The 21,123-nt window shown below is 48.3% G+C and overlaps 1 protein-coding gene across 2 annotated transcripts in view; it reads right to left on the bottom strand.

Moving 5' to 3' along the window:
* Positions 1-21,123, bottom strand: part of ASTN2 (astrotactin 2) — a 2,581,355-nt gene that overhangs the window by 351,144 nt on the left and 2,209,088 nt on the right. The window lies entirely within an intron of this gene.

Below are 21,123 nucleotides of genomic sequence, written 5' to 3'. Positions count from 1 at the left end.
CGTCCAGTCCTGGTTTCTTCAAGAGTGGAAGGAGTTTGGCGTGTTTCCAAACCTGGGGAACCGCGCCTGCGGCCAGGGAGAGGTTCACCATCTGCGTGATCTCACTGCAGACTGTAACCGCCACCTCCGAGAGCACTCGGGCAGGGCACGGGTCGGCAGGAGAGCCCGATTTTAGGGACTGGAGAAGATGGAGAACATCACCCTCCGCAACTTGTGCGAAGGTGGTAAGTTGGTGCCCAGAGGATGAGGGAGAGGGTGAACAGGGGCCAGCTACAGAGCAGTCGGCAGGAAGTGCCTCTAAAAGGCCCTGCTGAATCTTCGCTATTTTAGTTATAAAAAAAGTGGACAACTCCTCGCACCATTGCGCAGAGGACGGGAGGGGCATAGCTTCCGCAACAGGGGACACAAAGCTTTTAACAATCGCAAAGATCTCTCTGCTGTTGTTATTGGCCTTATTAATGCGCCCAGCATAATAGTTACCTTTTGCATCCCTAATGGCTGCATAGTAGTCTTTTTGAGCAAGCCGTAGGGCGGACTTAGCCTCGGGCTGTACTCTCTCCTCCATAAACGTTCTAATTTTTTGCAGCCCTGTTTCATCTCTCTTAGCTCAGGGGAAAACCAGGGTTGGGAGGGCAAGCGTCTGGCTCTAGTCAGCATAGTTTGCTTAGTAGAGGCAGTCGCCGCCTGCCGTATCCATTCATTAAACTCCCCAACTGCTTCGTCCAAACATCCCTTAGGTTGTGGACGAGTGTTAGACAGGGCAAGTCTAAACGCGGGTAGGTTAATTTTTTGAAGATGGCATGTAGGGGGCGAGGGGCTGGGCTCTGCCATCTCCCAGCTGAACCTGACCAAGTCATGGTCAGACCAGGATGTATTTTCCACAAACACTGACTGGATGGGGAAATTCGTGCACACCAAGTCAAGTAGATGGCCACCCGTGTGCGTAGGACCAGAAACCCATTGTTCTAACTGGGCAAGCTCAAGAATTTCCCCAAGCCTGCGAGCTTCGGAGGAATCAGGGGCATCCATGTGAATATTTAGGTCACCGACCAAAAGAAACTTAGGGAAACCTAAGGCCCATGGCACTAAATATTCCTCTAAGGAATTCAGGAATTGGGTAGCCAGGCCCGGGGGCCTGTAAATCAAAGATCCACCTAAGGTAAAGTGGGGAGAGGTTTTAATGGAGAAGTGAAGAGCCTCACCCCCTAGACTCTCAGTCAGAGGCTCAGATTTGAAACTCCATCCCTCCTTGAACACCACTGCTAGTCCGCCCCCTCTACCCAGGGGGCGATCCACTCTAGCTATCTTGAACCCCCTGGGGACCGCAAGTTCAACACTAGGAGCGGAGGTACAAGTCATCCAAGTCTCCGTGAGGAACAGCAGCTCCAGTTGGCCGTCCGAAAGTAGTTCAAAAATATCGGCCGCATGCTTAACCGCCGATCTTGCATTAATCAGTCCCAGCCTCTACCTCCTTACATCCTCGGGTTCTTGTGAATTCAGTCCCATGAAGTGCATCTGATCTAACCGCAACGCCCTGCTCTCACCTATGTTTTTATTTTTTATCAATCGAAATTCCCCTTTCTAATAAATTCAAGAACAATTTCCATCTGCGGGAAAACTACTGATAGAGCAAAATTTTACATAAAACATATCTCCACAGCCAAACTCACAACCACAACCACACACACACACACACAACCACACACACACAACCACACACACACAACCACACACACACACAACCACACACACACAACCACACACACAACCACACATACAACCACAACCACACACACAACCACACATACAACCACACACACAACCAGACACACACAACCACACCGTCAGTGCACACTTTCACCAGGCACAGACACCATCAGTCGTTTGTGCACGCTTTCACCAGGCACAAACACCACCAGCCGCTAGTGCACGCTTCCACCAGGCACACATCACCAGACGTCAGTGCACGCTTTCACCAGGCACACACACACCACCAGCCGTCAGTGCACACTTTCACCAGGCACACACACACCACCAGCCGTCAGTGCACGCTTTCACCAGGCACACACCACCAGCCGTCAGTGCACACTTTCACCAGGCACATACACCACCAGCCGTCAGTGTACGCTACCACCAGCCATCAGTGCACAATTTCTACAGGCACACACACCACCAGCCATCAGTGCACACATCAATTGTTAACACATCCACATTTAACTATTGTAGAAATCGCAGTATGGCACACTGTACTTTTAAACATATTCATCAAAAGCGCAGCATGCCACCATTGCTACAAAAATAAATACACATTTTGTTGGCCTAGGATTTATAGACTTTTGTTGCAATTGGTGTTGCAATATTCAGCAATGCCAGTAGCTCAAATTTAATTAATGCGAGAACTATTGCATTGCAAATGGTTGTTAATATAAAGGGGCCTCGCTGTTTTCAGGTTCTCCTGCACTGGAGGGCTGGGGAATCATTTCTTAATAGAAAGGGACCTCGCTGTTTGCCGGTGCTTCTGCGCTGAAGGGCTGGGGAATAATTTTTCTATAGAAAGGGGCCTCGCTTTTTTCAGGTGCTCCTGCGCTGGAGGGCTGGGGAATTATTTGGTAATAGAAAGGGGTCTCACTGTTTTCAGGTTCTCCTGCACTGCAGGGCTGGGGAATAATTTGGTAATAGAAAGGAGCCTGGCTGTTTTTCAGGTGCTCAGCTTGTAGGACATTGTCACCTTGGCCCTGGGTCCTTCCCTAGAACAATATCCTCCCACTTACATTCCTTGTGTGTTTCATGAAAGGGCACGCACGCGAATGTGGGCCACGCCCCGCGAATGTGGGCCACTTTTTTCGTCAGTGCCTGGGCCAAATTGTGATCCCAATCCGACCCTGCCTCTACTGGACTCTCCTGTTCTCTCCTCCACTGGTCTCACCCATTCTCCCCTTCAAGAATTACTGTAACCTGATCCTCAATCAAATCTGTATTTTACAATGGATAGACTCCAACTCTGTCGGGTCCAATTTATTTGCCTCTGCTCTGTAAAGCGCTCTGAAACCCCCAGGTTTCGCTAGTGCTATATAAAACTCTTTAAATAAATAAAAAAAAAATAGCACGCTTTGAAATCCTTCAGTGCACGCCCTATTCTCTGCCACTGTATAAAAGAAGAAAAAAAACAAGCAAAAAAAATCTTGTGATTACAAAACGAACAACATCCAATTGTGCGTGTGTGTAGTGTACAATTAATAAAAGCTGCCCTGGCCTGAAATATCTTTCCGCAAAAGATCGCATTTCCCAGTCTTCAGAGGTGGGCAGTGAAATAACACCGTTCTCCTAATAGACATTGGAAAGGCTCGCCTTCCGTTTGTGAGGAATACATGGGACAGTATTGCCATCTAGTGGGTTTTGTGGAGAAGAGCAGCAGGTATATCAAATAAAATCCATTCGCTTTCTTCTTGCGACAAAATGTAGCGTGCTCTTCGGGAAGAACACGTTTTCTGTTGGAGTACCTCGTTTACATAGCTCTGTAGTTGTCACTGTGAGTCGTATATATTGTATGTATATATTTTGATTGTATGTATGCCGATTGTGCTTGTTACAGGAGCCAATAAATTAAGAGGAAGAGCCGAGCCAAGCTTGGCTCTTCGAACGTGAGATAGCCAAGCCATGAAAAAGTGTGGCATGCAATTTGTGCAGCACAAATCATATATTTTCACACCAATCACCCGAGAGGGTATCCAGGAGCTTGGCCAAATGTGTAGGTGTGCAGCCATGGTGGGTCACACTCATCAACATTCCCTCTGTTTAACAATCATGAACACAAACAGATCTCTGTTATAGTTGCCAGTAAATAAACCTGCAAATATGTAGAACATACCACCAGTACATTTATTATTACCAGTTATTCCTCATCCTTACTGCTTAATAGCTATCATGGTAGTGTCACTTGGAAACAGTACTGTAGTGTCATGCTGGCAAAACGTTCTCGTGTCTCAGCAGGCACTAGTTTTACAGCCACTCCCTCGAGGGCTGGACACACTCGCACCACACACCCATTCACCACAGGTGTCATGAGCGACGTGAGCCTGCAAATAAAAGGGCCCGAGTGCACGTGCTTGTAAGCCAGCTAACCACTATACTCCCTGTGCCCAGGTGCGGGCTGGCGACGTCTAAATGCAGCCGCACCCAAGTACTTCACAGGTCTTTAAAAGACCGTGTACTTGTAAATGAGGCTTTTGTTGTGTTTTCACCCCTTTTTACAGCCGCTCTGGTACGACTGGAGAATTAGCCCCCCAAAATCTTTTTCAGCCCCCCCCCCCGAAATTTGGCTCTAGTTGCCTGCCTGCCTGCCTGCCTGCCTGTGCCCATGTTACACCTTTTAATAGCTCGGCCTAGGGTCCACAACAGTACAAGCATCACTGCCCCTGCTCATACCGCTTTATTTACCTCTAGTTTCTTGCTCACCCCAATAAGATATCCTTTTAGCATATGATCACGCCTATGTGGTAGGAGATTATGGGAAATGGTGGAAATCCTCTGTGTTTTCCATCCAGCACCACTTCCTACCTTCATTAGCACAATGCCATTTAGAACACGTTCTCACCAAGTTTTTTTTATCACATCCGGTGTTCATAGGTTCAGGTGACACTCATGAACCTGCTAAATCTGTGGACGATTGTCATCGAAGACCCTATTGCACTCCTCTTGCACACTGACCCCATCAAACTTGTTCCTTTGTTCTTTTGCACCATCTTTCATTTCGTTTGCTTTCACAAATGCTTTCACAAATGTCAGAAGATCATGGAGTAATACGTCCCTTCATTAAATTCATATGGGTTCATTATTCATTGCATTCGCGAACTAATCAAAGAAAAATTACCTTTGTAGAGTATTATAAATTAAGTATTTCCGTCAATAATATGAGCGGACTCCCAGCACATTTTGTGCTTTTGCACTTCTGCAGGGGAACTTTCTGACACAAATGGAAATCCTAAATAAAGTCATATGCAAATCTAATGTCCTTGCCTCTAAGAACGTCTCCCAGCTATCTTCTGTGTGACCACAATATTCTTGTATGTGCCTAAGCCCCAGCTATGCTGTCCGCTCAGGAACAATTGGAATGTTTTTTACATCACATATTAGAACTTATTTGTTTATGAGAAGTAGACAGGTTGGAATTTATGTGCTGGCATGTGGCAACACTCTACAAAAATGGTAAAGGATTTGAACAGTTCAATGTTTGTTAAGATTTATTAGCAGCACTAAAAGGTTACCAGCCTTAACGCATTCTCTGCATTCACCGCACAAAGATCTCGTCCTGTGTATCGGAGGCCTGAGCTCCTAAAGCTCCCCACATTATTCACCCTGAGATTCTACTACTGACCTTGAGTGCAATCAGTTCTCACTCTTTCTTTCTTTAAAAAAAACTGTCCAGTAACTCATCTCCCAACTTGAATCATCTGTGTTTATTCGTAACAAGAGGTGAAAGTCTTATAGCATGACTACTATGTCCCTGGTCGACGTCAGCAGAGGTTATGGGTCTACATTAAATTCACACAGCCAGCAATGAGCCTAAATCACCTCTGGGCACTCGCGGCTTCAGTTTTCATCCAGTATATCCTATGCCCAATGCTTACCGACATATCCTAGAGAAAAACTGAGAATATACATGTCTCTCTCTAGTCCACGATTGCGGAACTTTAGAAGAAATATCAGCAGCATACAAAATGAACATAATTCACCTCTCCGCACTCACAGAAACAATAACCATCAAGCACTCCCGATGCAGAGTGCTGACTTAACTTTCACTTCATGCTAGCATTCAAAACGGAGTCCGCCTTTCAGCGCTCTAGCAGCATAATGGTAATTCAAGGCACTGACCTCTCTCCTCCCACTAGCGCATACACCAAACAAACATTCACAATGTAACCCAGCCTCATTCCGCTCTTAATTCTTTCCAGTTTGATATTTCCAGTGAATTGATACCCCAAAACCTTCATTAGGGAATGATCACTGAACAACTCAAACTTTGTAATGAAAAATTAGCCCTACATTCCAATACAGCTATCTATTGATTGTGTTAGTAAAGGGCACAGTAACCATAAATACATAAAACTTTAATTACTCTTTGTGGCTAAAAGAGTTCGATCTGAAACTAGGCCTGGGCGGAGTTTGTTGAGTTTTACCCCGCAGAACTCTACGAAGTGCCAGAAAAACTTCGCCGTGCACCATGGAGCTCCACCAGCGGCACAGCCCGTTAAGTTGCACTGCTTGTACTGATTTTTAGTACCAGGAGTTTGTCCCATGCTGTAAAATCAGCACTAATGGCACTATGCGTCACACCAGAGGGCGATGCTGCTTTCTGCTGCTCGAGTAGAAATTCTACTCAAGCGGCAGCTTCCTCAACGCAAATGGCAGATTTCTCAACAAGAGCGGTTGCGACCAGCCGCGACCGCCCGCAATGACAAATTTCGTCAGGAGGAGGTTCTAGTGCATGATTTTTTCTCAAATGCGCTTGCCAATTTACCGTTGGTGAGCAGCTCAAGAGACAAAAATCCGCTCTGCATACCTTCGCTGAGTTTTTGGAACTCCTCACTCCGCATGCAGTGCAAATTGGGAAAAACGTTGCGAACTCCACCAGCGGAACAGAATTCTCACCTTCCCCTATCTGAAGCAGCTCCTGTATCTTAACACCGTTTGTGAAGTATGGGAAACCTGTTTATAAACATTGAAAATTCATATTGTTTTTTTGTAATTCTTTGGTCTTTATTAATGAAAATGCAATTTATAAACCTGTATGTACATTCAAAACTTCTGCTAGCCCTAATATTGAGAACCTCCATTGTGAAAAACCAGTTCCAATCTTTGTTTTACTTGATTTGGTTGCTGTAACTTCTAGTAGTGAAATATATCTATGTAATAACATTCATGCCCTGATTCGAGATTATTGAAAAATGCAGATTGAAACCTCCATATGCTTCAAGAATTCTGTTTTTTTGTGATGTCAAAGCCTCCATGGTAAAAATTCACTGGATCCTTATGATTCTAACAGTCTCCTCATTTCCACCCCTGCTTGGAATCTGTTCCAAGATTTGGAATTGGTTGAAATTGTGTCTAAAATCCATGCATTGTGCAGCCACCAGTGCCTTTGGATTATTGCGCCGAAGTTTACTTTTATGTTCGGTAGTGCTCGTTTTTGCCTTCCCTTCTGTTTTACCAGCATATGCGTTATCACATGTAAACTTGGTTAGACAGATACAGTTCATGGTATGCACGTTTTAAATTGATTAAGTGGTATTTTTACCCCAGTAATTAGGTGGTGAACAACGGGCTGTTTTATGACGCGGCTACAATGTATGCACATGTAAGGCACAGATGTGATCTATTCTTAGTTGTAGTCCTTGTGTTTTGACATCAGTTGTAGATTTCATCATTATAATGTAATTCTTCTGATTCCTCTTCCTCGAATGAGCAAATAATGCTCACATGCGGAATAATGTTCTAACTTTTGTATTATCCTTGATCATTCTCCAATATTTCAAAATTATTGTCTTAATCAGGTCACTTTGATTTGAAGACTTTTTACCAAATGCTAATGTATCCTCCTTTCCTTTTGAGGGCTTCAATTCTAAAAAAAAATACTCTATACTGATGTTTTTGATCTGTTCTTGTGCTTTCTTGAGCAATGTGTTTACAGCCTCACACTCTGACCTCTATCAACATCTTTGCTTTTCCTTTGATTCACACACTAGCAGCTTGATTTTAAACCACTGGATGCATGGAAATTAATCAATAAATCTCTAAGGGTTATGACTTTGGGGCATGTAATTACTGTTTCTACTGGTTTCCTTAGAATACAATATAGTTGACCAAATGTTATCTTTCAAGGCGCACTTAAATCAAGGTAATGGGTAGTCTGTCCTTGAATGTTGGTAGTAATGTTGTTCAAGCACTATTGATTATTTAGCAAATTATATTCTTCAAAGTTACGCATAGAGATCTTGTGTGGGTCAGATCAGCAAAAGGACCCATTGACTTGCTGGTTGTTTGAAGAAAACATTTGTCCAAATGCCCGGAAATAGTTGCGGCATAGGATATGGCCCATGAGTTCTGTTAAAGATAAAATATTCCCTCTTAGTTTCGTTTTCCTTAGTAGGTAATATTCCAAGGCCTTACATCAATAGCAGCAATAAACGTACAGGTACAAACATATTAAAATAAGTCAATAAAATAAGGTATAAAAGAAAGAATTCATGGCTGGCGGCTCACCCGTATCCTTATAGTCATGCCATTCAAACAGCAGGATTGATGATCACATTAGCAGCAATACACATATAGCTAAAAACAATTTAAAAACAGAAAAAGATACAATGAAACAAAGGCTAACAGTCTGTCAGTATCCTATATGTCTCTTCTAATGCTGAGGGAGTGACAAATAAAGCCAATAGTAGCATGACAGACAGGTCCAGAGATCAGGCGCTGCAGGAGTTTGTGGCTTTGGCTACCCACCCTATTCAAATTTTGTAGAAAATCTGTTGGATTTTGTTTGTAAAGTGATGCTAGTCTATCAACCACCTGTAAAAATGTGTGAATACATTTGCTCATCTCTTCTTGAATAGATCTTTTTGCTGAGACAAACAGTCTTCCTAGTGGGTTATACAAATGTATGTGAATTTTAGGCAGCATGTACAGTACTGAATTTTATGATAACCTTACATCAGTTAATGTCTGTTTTAGCAGAGATCCACTCATTATAGAGTGCTAATTCTACAATCTTGTCCCGTTCCTTCTTAAACACTAGGCAATTTTTCAAAGACATCAATACCTTGCTTGACGGTGATGCATCCGAGGATGAATTTGTTCTGCATTCTTTATATTTGCTTTTTTCTGCATCCAAAATCTGTTCGGAAATATTAGCAAAGTAGTGCTTCGGTCTAAGTTTTCTGATAATTTTATAGTTCTATTTCTATTTGATAAGCTGAAGAAATTTTAGATGGCACAAAGGATGTACCTTTTTGTAGCACCCGCTCTTTTTTGGTGTAGATGTATATTATGAGATATTATTTTAGTCTCCTTCTTTCCCAGTCTGGTGGGACTTTTAATCCAGGCCTCATTTCTAAACTGTGTCTGTTGTATTTACATCTTCAGTTACAGTGTCGGTTACTTACACTATGCCTTTTATGGAACTGCTTAGTTGGTATTTTTTGTTTCAATTTGCTCCTTTGTGTGTCTTGAGTGCTATTGTTTGCTTTTGTTTCTTCTGTTGTTCCTGCAGACTCTTCCCTCACAGTTCCTCTTGACCAAGATTAATCACAGATAGTTTCGGTGTAATTTGAACCTCACATAGTTTCATACCCTTTCATAATATTCCTGCCAATTGTATACAATATCTTATTAGTAATCTAAGATGTCTGCTTTGAATTTTCTGACATTCCATTTCCTTTTTATATTGACCTATTCTATTCTTAGGATTCACCTACCATAGCTATTTTTTCTTTAGGTTTTTTTGCATCTCCTCTTTCAGTGTTGCAATTATGTTCTCTATAGTGTCCAGAATGTTAACCTACTCTTCCATTGCCAGAATAATTAGATGCAGTGAACACTTATTCAGGATCACATCCCACATTACAGTGAAACCTTTTTTTGACCCTGCACATGGCGGGTCACATGTTAATTCGTAACCCTCTGGATATCCCTAATGCCTTGTGATACTTGGCTAGAGTTGTGGTGGGTAGACATCTGTTATTTACTGTCTCTAATAGTCTTAGCTTTTTCCACATTTATTGGTGGTTGCTTGACTGATTCAAACAATTTCTCTTTCAACATAGATAACACTCTGTTAACATGTTCTTCAGAATAAACGAAATTATCATCTCTCTTTTTATTTTTTTATCTATATCACCTATATGTGGACGATACTCAAATGTATATGAAAATCTCGCAACCAGAAGACTTAATCTCTCTCAACGCTACTCTACAGATTACTAAAAGTTGGCATTTTCACGGTTCATAACCGTCAGATTGCCGGCAATCAGTACAGAGCTACAATATCCGTCTGCATTTTCTATTTCGTATCAAGTCCCTCCGCCCTCAGGACTAGCAGCTCGTCCACGTTACTATCATCGCCTTCTAGAGAGGAATCTTCTCTCCTGAGATTCTTGGATTTCTTAGACATATCTCGGGCTCGAGATAGGCCATTTGTGCATGAGAGTCATAATACAGAGGCCTGTGTATGTCGAACTTATCTCTCACTGTTCTTACATCGTGTTTTTCTGGACCCATATCCTGAAGGACTGAGCTCCTCTCCACAAGCACTATTCAGGTCCCAGGTGCACCCCTCCCCTCACATCAGCATGCTAATCTCTCCACTCACCACCGCGCAGACTCATCCAGACTCTTGGAGGCAGGCTCAACAGCCAGCTCCAGCCAATCATGTGCCAGCACACTCACTACACACGCACACCCATGTCTAGAAGTGGCACTTTCACACTAGACACATTAATGCCGCATACATCATTGCGCAGCATTCAATCTCCCCACACATCAGGAACTACCATGGTCACACATATTCCCCATGCATTCCTATGGGAGGGCAGGTCACTCTCACCACACACACAGAGAGCGCACGCACTTTACACTGGACCACAGTGAAAAAGTGTGCAGAGACCTAAAATCACCCACACCAGGTTACAGAACTAGGCTAGGCAAAAGCAACAATTTTCGGGGTGACCCTGCCAAAAAGGGCCAGGTCCAACAGTATACATCTGCAGCTGCTGTCTTATATTGCATGTTATGTTACGCAGCTGCTGATTATGTTAGATTGCTGAGTCCTCACTTTCATGCTTTCATTGACCAATCCCCAGTGGCATAGGTGGGCCCAGCTGACCATGTCACTGGAGTGTCACTAGAGTCTTCACTGCCATGGTTTCCTTTGCCCAATCATTGGTGAGCCTCCAATGGTTGTGCCTGTGTATCGACAGACAACATTTAAACAAGAGTCCTGAGTCCAGACATGATTCTTCGCGCTCATAAAGTTTGTTATTACATACACAAATTTAAATTAGGACGTCTTGGTATATTTAAAAAGCGAGTCTCTCTTTATTAAGTATTGCAGAGATTTTGCTTATTGTGAGCATAGCATGAGCTTTGGCAGTTGTCTGATTAAACTAAAATGTAGGTTATGCTGATTAAGATGGCTCCCACAATTTTACTCTGCAAATATTTGTAGGCAATGGGGGGGGACACAGGACCAGGAATATGCTGCTGCTTTGCTCTGCTGGTCTGGTGCACGCCACTAAAGGGGCACTCAATCAAGTCATTTGTAGAGCGTGCTACTCACCTGCAAGGGCCTCAAGGTGCTGGGGGGGTGGGAGGGGTGTGCTACTGCTCGAATAGCCAGGTCTTGAGTAGCCTCCTGAGGGTTAGTAGGTCTTCAGTCTGCCGTAGGAGGATGGGGAGGGTGTTCCCGGTCTTGGCGGCGAGGTAAAAGAACAATCTGCCACTAGGTAGCTCTTCGGATGTGAGGGACGGTAGCCAGGGCGCGGTCGGCGAAGCAGAGCTGGCAGTTCGGGGTGTAGTGTAGTCGCCTATTAAGGTATGCTGGTCCGGTGTCGTGGAGTGCTTTGTTAGAGTGGGTGAGGAGCGTGAAGGTGATCCTCTTGTTGACGGGAAGCCAGTGCAGGTCTCTTAGGTGGGGGTGATGTGGCTGTGGTGAGGGATGTCGAGGATCAGGCATGCAGAGGCGTTCTGTATGCATTGCAGTCGTTTCAGCAGTTTGGCCGGGGCTCCAGTGTAGAGGGATTTTCCCTAGTCCAGCCTGCTGCTGACGAGGGCCTGGGTGACCGTTCTTCTTGTGTCGGTGGAGATCCCCCTGTAGATCTTGCGGAGCAAGCGGAGGGTGTTGAAGCAGGAGGAGGAGATGGCGTTGACTTGCTTGGTCATGGAGAGTGTTGAATCGAGATGAATCCCAGGTGTTGCATGCATGGTAGAGGGTGTCGGTGCTGCTCCCAGGGCGGTCAGCCACCAGGAGTCGTCCCAGGCTGAGGGGGTGGGGCCAAGGATGAGGACCTCCGTCTTGTCCGAGTTTAGCTTGAGACGGCTGTTCTTCATCCATTCTGCAACGACTGTCATTCCTTCGTGGAGGTTGGTTTTGGCGGTGCGAGGGTCCTTGGTGAGGGAGAGGATCAGCTGTGTGTCGTCAGCGAAAGAGATGGTGTTGAAGTCGTGCAATCTGGCGACGTGAGCGAACAGGGCCATGTAGATGTTGAACAATGTCGGGCTGAGGGATGATCCTTGGGGTACGTCGCTGATGATCTTCGAGGCTTCGGATCGGAAAGGGGGGAAGTGGACGCTCTGAGTTCTGCCGGAGAGGAAGGAGGTGGTCCATTCCAGTGCTTTGCCTCGGATTCCTACGTCGTGGAGGTGAGTGCGTAGGGTGCGGTGGCAGACCGAGTCGAAGGTGGCTGATAGGTTCAGGAGGATGAGGGCCACAGTCTCGCCGTTGTCCAGTAGGATCCTGATGTCATCGTGGCGGCGATGAGAGCTGTTTCGGTGCTGCAGTTGCTGCGGAACCCGGACTGGGACGGGTCCAGGATGTTGTTCTCCTCGAGGTAGCGGGTCAGCTTTTTGTTAATGGTTTTCTCGATGACCTTCACCGGGAACGGGAGTAGTGAGATGGGCCTGAAGTTCTTGAGGTCCCTCGGGTCTGCCTTGGGTTTCTTGAGCAAGGCGTTGATCGCGGCGCGCTTCCAGCTTTCCGGGAAGGTCGCAGTCTCGAAGGAGATGTTGATGGCCTTGAGGAGATAGGGTGCGATGGTGGCGCTGGCTTTGTTGAAGATGTGTTGAGGGCATGGGTCTGACGGGGAGCTGGAGTGGATGGTGCTCATGATTTTTATGGTTTTGTCCTCCTTGATGTTAGTCCAATTGAGCAGGGAGACGCTGTGGGTGGAGGCCGTGGGGTCTGAGGTGTTGTTGGCTGTCGTGGTGGTCTGGTTGTCGAAGCTGTCATGGATGTCTGCGTTCTTGCGGTGGAAGCGGAGGCAAGGTAGTTGCACAGGTTTTGCGATGGTGGGATGTCGAAGATGTTGGAGCTGGGGTTGGAGAGTTCCTTCACAATGTTGAAGAGCTCTTTGCTGTTGTGTGCATTGTTGTCGAGGCGGTCCTTGAAGGAGGTCTTTTTGGCGGATCTGATGAGGTGATGGTGTTGGCGCATTGCGTTCTTGTGGGCAGCTTGGTTCTCCGGTGTCTGTTTGTGGCGCCATTTCTTCTATAGTTTTCAGCAGTTTTGTTTGGAGGTCTGGAGGCCCGCGGTGAACCAGCTGGCATTCTTGTTGGTGCGTCTGTTGGAGGGATTCTTGATCGGGGTGAGGGTGTTGGCGTAGTCCTTGATCCAACGTCTGAGGTTGCTGGCGCGGTGTCGCGTCAGTGGGGTCTGTGGTTGGGCTTCGGGCAAGGATGGTGTTTAGCTGGTCTTCAGTGATTAGGCTCCAGCAGCGGCAGGGGATCTGTTGGGTGCGGTGGTGTGTGGTGGGTTTCTGGGAGGTGAAGTGGATGCAGTGATAGTCGGTCCAGTGGAGTTTGGTGGTCTGGCTGAAGGAGACATGGGACCTTGCGGAGAAGATGGGGTCAAACGTGTGGCCGGCGGAGTGGGTGGGTGTTGTGACGAGCTGTCTGAGTCAGAGGTTGTCAAGATTGGCGATCAGGGTGGTGGAGTTGGTGACGTTGTTGTTCTTGAGGTGGAAGTTCAGGTCTCCGAGGAGGATGTAGTCCATGGAGGCGATGGGATGTTTGCTGACGAAGTCGGCGATGGAGTCGTTGAACTGTGGCCGGGGTCCGTGGGGTCTGTAGATCAGAGTTCCTCTGAGGGTGGTGTTGGGATCAGCATGGATCTGAAAGTGCAGGTGTTCGGCGGTGTTAAGGGTGTCGTCGGAGTTGGTCGAGACCTTGAGGGTGGTCTTGTGGAAGATGGCGATTCCACCTCCTACTCCGTTGGTGCGGTCTCTGTGGGTGATCTTGCAGCTGTCCGGGATGGCTATGGCGATGTCGGGTTCTGAGGAATCGTTCATCCAGGTCTCTGTCAGGAAGGCGACGTCTGGTGAGGATGTGTCGAGCAGGTCCCAGAGTTTGATGGCGTGTTTGCGAGCGGAGCAGGTGTTCAGGAGTATGCATCTGAGGTGGTTGCGTCCTGTCCTGGTGGGTGGATAGGCGGTTCGGATGCTGGTGAAGCTCCAGTTCCGGCAGGAGAAGGGTCCTTGGGTGTGCTTTGAGGTGGCCAGGGAGCATATGTGTGTTCGTCCGGTGTTGAGTGCGTGGAGGGTGCTGGCATCGTAGCAGAGACGGTTGTTGTGGCATTCGCGGGGCCAGGGGTACTGGCACTGGGTGTGGTCCAGGCACGAACGGGCACACCCGCCATATGAGGTGAGGAGGGAGGGAGGAGCAGCTGGAAGGTGGGAGTGGGGCGGAGACTGGGCGAGCAGGGGCGGGGATGTGGGGACGCATCAGCTGGAAAAAACGGGTGAGGGGCTGCGGAGGGAACAGAAGGCAAAACAGGGCACACAAAACACAAGGGGGAGAAAGGGGGATGAAAGCAAAAACGGAGGCAGAAACAGTAAACAGTAAGATATACTACAACACAAAGGGAAATAAAATCCATAACAATAAAGCGCTAACATATGGCAGAACAGGCACAACAATACAATACAATACAATATAGTACAGGGCAAACCTCGAACTTGCGTCAGATAGCAGCAGCGAGCTGTGGGGGGGGCGGTAACAGCAGGTGGAGCTGTTGCGGCGGCGTGGAGAGCGACCTACCGGAGAGCAGAGTCAAAGGTTGCTTCTTTCACCGCGCAGCGGCCGCCATATGAGGTGAGGAGGGACGGAGGAACAGCTGGGAGGTGGGAGCAGGGCGGCGAATGGGCGAGCAGGGGGGCGGGCCGCAGTGCCGAGAAAAAAACAGGTGAGGGACGGCGGAGGTAACAGAAGGCAAAACAGGGCACACAAATCACAGGGGGAAGAAAAGGGGATGAAAGCAGAAACGGAGGCTGAAACAGAAAACATTAAGATATACTCCAATACAAAGGGAAATAAAATCACTAACAATAAAGTGCTAACAGATGGCAGAACAGGCAATACAATATAATATAGTACAGCGCAAACCTCGAACTCGCATCAGAAAGCAGCAGCGAGCTGGGGGGGCTGGCACAGCAGGTGGAGTTGTTGCGGTGGCTTGGGGAGCGACCTGCCTGAGAGCAGGGTCAAGGGTCGCAGAGCCGCTTCTGGCAGATACTGGAGACTATGCAACAAGAAGCCAACATAGGCTGCCGCACAAGCAGAATGATCCTGCAACAGGGCCTGAACCTACTGGCTCCAGCGGCTGAGACTGTGTGGCGCCCAGTGCAGAGTCAGAAATGAGAATCATTGCCACAGGAGAGTGGTCTATGACATGAGTCGTTGCGGCCATGGGGCTCTCCAATTGCTGCGGTGCCGGCTCACCCCAAAATGAAGTCATGACCTAAGTGTGTCTGAGGCACCGATATGTCTTAGATGCTATGGCTGCTATATTAATAAATAAAAGGAATGCATTGCTTCAATCACCAGCCTGTGATGTACTGAGTCTGAGAACTGCGCAGTCACACAGTGTCTGGCTCTGCTCTGCTCAGTTTTCAGCTGCCTGCGATAAGCACACTTTAGTCCAGTGACTTAGTTTCTCCTTGCTTAAATGGGTAGAATTTCTGATATTTATTTCCCTCAACTTCATTGCTTAATTTTGCTTGTGTGAAAATGTCACTCATACTTGTTGAAATGTCACTCATAATTTCAGTAAACTTATGAAAATGTCATACATAGCAATCTGAAACCTTTAGAGCGTACTCGCTTGGACCACTTGATGCTGTATAACTAATAGTTGCAATCCGGAAAACAGACGTAATAATTGTAATGATGTATTTTATGGGCCCTGGGCCCTCATGTTAGGCGCAGCAAGGATGGACACGGACACCAGGAATGAGTGGTAGCAAAGGTCCTGAGCACGTGCGCTCAGCCTCTTTTATTGGCAGCGTCATGTGACACCATGACGTCTGTGGTGGGTGGGTGTAGAGTGTGTTACATTACACCGGAACACTAGAACGTGTCCACGCCAAGACACTACATCACTCCCCTGTTTAATCATTGAAAAGAACAAACTTCAGCATTCACCGTTGGGGAAAATAACATGTCTCAGGGTGCAGTGAAGTGTTCAGTTCCGCCATGCTTTTCCATCCGCCGCTGCTTGGAATTGGCAGATGGAGTTAAATCTGTTTCGGGGAACCTTAGTCCGCTTTGGCACCGGTAGGTGGTGCTCGATGGAAACAGTCTGTAGCCGACTGGGTAGCCCCTTTGTCCTCACAGTCCTTCTGTAGTTGACTTCCGTGGTAACGGGTGCGGTTGGAGTTCTTATGGTTCGCCGTGGAGTGATGGTTACGTACCAGTTTCGGCCTTGGACTCACTGTGGGGACCTGCTTCGCACTGACTTCTTCTTCACTCTTAACTGTGGCAACGGCCACGTGGATTTACTTCCTTCCATTCTTAACTGTGGCAACGGCCACGTGGATATATTTCCTTCCATTCTTAACTGCGGCAATGGCCACGTGGATATACTTCTTTCCGCTCTTTAACTGTGGCAACGGCCACTTGGAATATACTTCCTTCCGCTCTAGCAGTGGCAGAGGTGCCGCATGTCTCTCCTTTTCTTCCTTTCTTTTCACGGTGGCAGGGGTGCCACTCAGATCTCTCTTCTTCTTCCATTCTTGTCACGGTGGCAGACGTGCCACTCAGATCTCTCCTCTTCTTCCTTTCTGTTTCACAGTGGCAGACGTGCCACCCAGCTCTCTCCTCTTCTTCCTTTCTTTTCACAGTGGCAGACGTGCCACTCGGATCTCTCCTCTTCTTCCTTTCTGTTTCACAGTGGCAGACGTGCCACACAGCTCTCTCCTCTTCTTCCTTTCTTTTCACAGTGGCAGACGTGCCACTCGGATCTCTCCTCTTCTTCCTTTCTGTTTCACAGTGGCAGACGTGCCACACAGCTCTCTCCTCTTCTTCCTTTCTTTTCACAGTGGCAGACGTGCCACTCGGATCTCTCCTCTTCTTCCTTTCTGTTTCACAGTGGCAGACGTGCCACACAGCTCTCTCCTTTTCTCCTTTTCTCCCTTCCTGTTTCGCGACATCACTTGGTCCGACCTTGCATCTTCTCTCTTGACCTGGCTCCAACATGCAGGGCGCGCCCGCTGCATGTGTACTCCTGGTTTGTCCCTGACAGGAACACTTCCTCCTTCTTCCTCAGCTTCCAGAGTTGGTGTTGCAAACCCTCTAGATTCTTGTTGGTGACGTTCGAGGGATGGTGTTCATTTCTCAGCCTCGTCGCCAATATAATGTTGCCTCCTTGCCCCCACACTCACTACTAGGAGCCACTGTAAGTTATGAACTTATTTATTGCTATTTGACAAAGCTAGCACAAGCACAAGCATTCCGGTGTAATGTAACACACTCTACACCCACCCACCACAGACGTCATGGTGTCACATGACGCTGCCAATAAAAGAGGCTGAGCGCACGTGCTCAGGACCTTTGCTACCACTCATTCCTGGTGTCCGTGTCCATCCTTGCTGCGCCTAACATGAGGGCCCAGGGCCCATAAAATACATCATTACAATGGCGACGAGGTCGGTAATGCAACCCATGCGTGCCACTACCCTACACTGAGGAAAAGGGGGAGAGAGATGCCCGCCTGTAGGGCATCCCCTGCAGCAAGGCACAGCGAGCCGAGAAGCCGGTGAGCACGTCGGAGCCCAGCAGCCACCAAGAGGCCTACAGCAAGCCGACGGTTGCCACCCGCATCGGCCGCCACCAACATGTGCCACCAGGAATGAGCGGACCGCCCAGAGCCCACCTGAGACGGCCGCGAAGCAAGGACCCCCCGGAGAGGGTACCGGCCGGGCGGAGGCCGCGACAGAACGTCAGGCCATTGGCCGAAGGTGAGCCCCAGGGGCGAAGCGCTAATAAATAAACTGTGCCCAATCATAAGCAGGACCAGCGGAGCCTACCCGCGGCCTGCCCGAGTCATCCCTTGCCCCCGCCGCGTGTGTAACGGAAGCGGCGGGGCCCAGAGACAAGCGACTGCATGAGGGAGAGCGCGGCCGGACCTGAAATTAATATACCAACGAGGGGGAGGGAGCGGAGTAGCTAACCGTCTCCCGACCCCCCTCGCAACGTGGTCCGAGCCAGCGGAGTCCACCCGCGACCTGCCGACGGCACCTCCAGCGAGGATAGACTCAGCAGGGCCAGCGGAGCCCACCCGCGACCTGCCGGCGGCACCCCCAGCGAGGACAGACTCAGCAGCGCCAGCGGAGCCCACCCGCGACCTGCCGGCGGCACCCCAGCGAGTAAAGACATTGCAGAACCAGCGGAGCCTACCCGCGGCCTGCGAGAAGCAAGGCGGGTCTCCGCCGCGCAGCAAGTGCCAGTAGAAGCTGCTGCGGCGGGGGACCGGCGAAAGTGGAGCCGCTGGGCCAGAGAACAATCAACATTCAAGTCGGCAGAGCCGGCGGAGCCCAACCGCGGCCTGCCTCGAGCGCCCCCCGCCCAGGGCGGAGTGACCGGAGCGACGCACGTCCCCGCCTGGAAGAAGCAACAACCCCCGCCCGCGTAAAGACTGCCGAGGCTGCCGCGGGCGGGAGGGGGAAGCAAGGGATAAGTAAGCGTCTGCATGCGGCCCGCGCCGCCAAGATCAAAAGGAGCCCCCCTCCTTGTGTGCTCCGTGTGAGGAGCAGAGTGCCGGCAAAGCGGTCAACACCGCCAAAGATTAATGAGCCCCACCGGAACACTGAGCAAAGGAAAGTACCGGTGCACCCATAAAGACTGTGAATTTTGCCCCCAGCAACAAATCTGCATAAGATCAAAAGAGAATAAACAGTGCTGTTGCATAGTGAGTCCTGAACGAACCTGGTAGGCCTGGGAGCATGCGCCAGTACATCTCTGCCCCCAAAAGAGAAGCGGAAAGAGATTCACTGGGAAGAAATAAATTAAGCGTATTCCAGCAACAGCTCCAGCTCCCGGTGCATTGAATGTGAAGGACAAACAATAGAGTACACGAAAAGAGGAAGACAAGAGCCACCAGGCAGGCGCCCGCCAAACCGGAGTCCACCGCCATCTGGTGGCCAAAGAAGGAAAGGCGCTCCTGCATACATAAGGAACAAACAAGCATCGCGCAATACAAGGAAATGCAGCAGCAGCAAGGGGCAACGGAATAAGTTACGCCCGCAGGGACAATCCAATCCCAATCTCACGCAGAAAACTAGTGTGCACCCATGCACGAAGCAAGAACACGCACCAGCAAGGAGTCGGCAGACGCCACTTCCAGAGGACGTGGGAAGAGGCACCAAAGCCTCACCAAGCATCCAAGCAAGGACAAAACGTCTGGAGAAAACGACTGCCAAGCACTGGAGGAACGATCAAGGAAAAGACTGCCGCGATCAGAGGACGGAGAAAGCAGTGACTCCTAGTGGCCACAGGTGTTCACCGCAGCATCAACTACTCCCGCCAACGGTCCGAAGCAGCAAGTACCTGACGCCAGCCAAAGCAGCAAGTACCCAACGGTCCAAAGCAGCAAAGTACTGGACGTCAACCAAAGCAGTAAGTACCTGAAGTCAGCCAAAGCAGCAAGTACCCAAGGGTCCAAAGCAGCAAAGTACTGGACGTCAGCCAAAGCAGCAAGTACCTGACGCCAGCCAAGGCAGCAAGTACCCAACGGTCCAAAGCAGCAAAGTACCTGGCTTTTCACCTCTTAGTTTCGGGCCCTATTAGGTTTCCTTTTCTTCTGTTTTTGTTTACTTTCCCTGTTGTGTTATGAGATTAGTGTGCAATTCAAAGCGTCGGGACACTCTTCTGAGTAGCCGCACGCTATATAAAACCTTTGTATAACATAACATTGTATAACATAACATCAGCCAAAGCAGCAAGAAATCGACGCCAGCCAAAGCTGCAAGTACCAACGACACGCAACAAGTGTCCGAAAGCCTTGAAAAGTACGGGCGCAGATAACGCGCCACGTGGCAAGGCACAGCCCCCACAAGATGGAAGAAGGGCATAAGTAACGCCACAGTGCAGAACAGTTACCGGAGACGACCACTAAGCGTGGCGCCCCCCCAGAAGCCGATCCACAGAATGATCGCGTACCAAGTATAACCCGCGGCGGGTTCCCCAATCTACACCAGATAGTGCTAACGCACCGAGTCCGACTGGACGACCGAAGAAGCCTGCCAAAACATCAGCAGAAGGGACCACCATACGGTCCAGGACGTTCAACCTAGACAAGGTCTATGAACACCATCCCATCCTCGTCGCCATTGTAATGATGTATTTTATGGGCCCTGGGCCCTCATGTTAGGCGCAGCAAGGATGGACACGGACACCAGGAATGAGTGGTAGCAAAGGTCCTGAGCACGTGCGCTCAGCCTCTTTTATTGGCAGCGTCATGTGACACCATGACGTCTGTGGTGGGTGGGTGTAGAGTGTGTTACATTACACCGGAACACTAGAACGTGTCCACGCCAAGACACTACAATAATGATTTAAGACAACATTATTGGGGCTGTCTGAGCCTGGAAAATTTATTGAACTTAAAAAAATAATGGGGACACCTGGACGGAAGTAAATCCGGCTTAAAGATAGCAGCAACGTACCAAAGCAACAGCCCTGATGAAGTTGCGGTTATTTAACTTTGGCGACGAAACATGTGATGGCTAAAAAAAGGAACTACAAGAATAAATTAAATAATACAAGAAAAACAAGAATTATTGACATCTGTAATTTATGAACTGTACAACAATATGACACTATTGAGTGCTGGGGGCGATATTAATTGATACACTGGTTTGACCTCGGTCATCTAACTGGGGAGTGGGTGATCTCCCTATCTCCCTCACGCACCGTACAGAAGTAGAATTGCAATAATTTTATATGTACGTCATTTAGAGCGCCATAAACCTTCTATAAATGTTACCCTTATTAGTAATCTGAAACCGTGGCAGCTATGAAAGCCTTATTGTTAATACGTTTACTGCAGGTTGTTATCATTGAACTTTGAGAGTGTGGGAGCAG

Source organism: Lissotriton vulgaris, chromosome 5 (assembly GCF_964263255.1).
Source record: "Lissotriton vulgaris chromosome 5, aLisVul1.2, whole genome shotgun sequence".
Taxonomy (NCBI): Eukaryota; Metazoa; Chordata; class Amphibia; order Caudata; family Salamandridae; genus Lissotriton; species Lissotriton vulgaris.
Note: the sequence above shows the minus strand (reverse complement) of the source record. Positions and strands in the feature narration are given on the sequence as shown.